Source organism: Mastomys coucha, unplaced genomic scaffold, assembly GCF_008632895.1.
Source record: "Mastomys coucha isolate ucsf_1 unplaced genomic scaffold, UCSF_Mcou_1 pScaffold18, whole genome shotgun sequence".
Lineage (NCBI taxonomy): Eukaryota > Metazoa > Chordata > Mammalia > Rodentia > Muridae > Mastomys > Mastomys coucha.
This window is the reverse complement of record NW_022196900.1, coordinates 112,507,868-112,509,014: the sequence shown is the minus strand read 5'-3', so window position 1 is coordinate 112,509,014 and position 1,147 is coordinate 112,507,868.

The window sequence follows — 1,147 nt, the reverse complement described above, 5'->3', positions numbered from 1 at the left end:
AGACGGGAAGGAAATAAATACATGCAAAATAAAAGCCTAAAACGTCAGAGGGGGAGCTCAGGTGTGCAAAGGATCACCGTGCCCTTGGGACGTTCTGAGGCCACATCTGCTGCCACAAAGTTCCCAGTCACCATTGCACATTGGGGACGTTGATGGCCAGGGTATACGTCATTCTAGAAGAGAGCAGAAATTGGAAGAAAGGCTTCAATTAAAAACAGTTCTGGGGTGTGGCTTGCCCCTGACACAGCCCAGTGTGAGGTACTGGGCCAGAGGAGTCCTCCCTACTGTGACCCACCTGCCCAGCCTTGGATGGTGCTTGAGCAGCAACTGTTGGAGTTTGGACTCCAATCTGGGCCCCTGTGCCTGCCACCTCCTCCCTCAATGATACTTGTTAGAAGCCTCCCGCAGGTGTCCAACCCTCATGGGTGAGAGACCCTCAGTGCGATGGGTCTCTCATTTTCCCACATGATCTAATGCAATTAGTTCCCAGCGTGTTGTGAAATGTCTCCTCTCCTGATTATAGAGCCGCGCAGAACAATGCTCACATAATGAACGAGCTGTCTGGGATCCCGAGCCTCAGCTTCCGTGTGCCTACTTCAAAGACAGCTGCAGGAACTTGAGATGAATGATGTCACTGGATTAGTCTCCAGCTAAGAACTCTGGGATGCCTGCTTCGCAGTCAGTCATTCCATTCCACAGGCTTGGATGAGTTCTCCTGCTGGAGATGCAGGGTAGGGCCTTGAGTGGGTGACAACAGGGAGGAGAGCCAGGCTCTCTCCCTAACTGCACACTTTCACATGGGTGGATATCAGAGTATGCTTTCCACAAACACAACCCCTCTGGCATTCAGGAAAACAGAAGCCAACTGATCGTAAAGAGGTCACAGTGCCTGGAGAGAGTTTCCTCATCTTCCCCAAAGCAGGGAGTGAGATCCTCAGGGTAGAGGGTCCTCCTGCAGTCAGAGGAAAGAATATCTCATCTCGAATGACATGGATAGAGACCTCACCTGACCATCTCCTCTTCATCCCCTGCCTTGCTCATCTTCATCCCCATCTCCTCCCTCTCCTCTCCTTCCCCATCTCCTCCCTCTCCTCTCCTACCCCACCTCCTCCCTCTCCTCTCCTACCCCATCTCCTCCCTCTCCTCT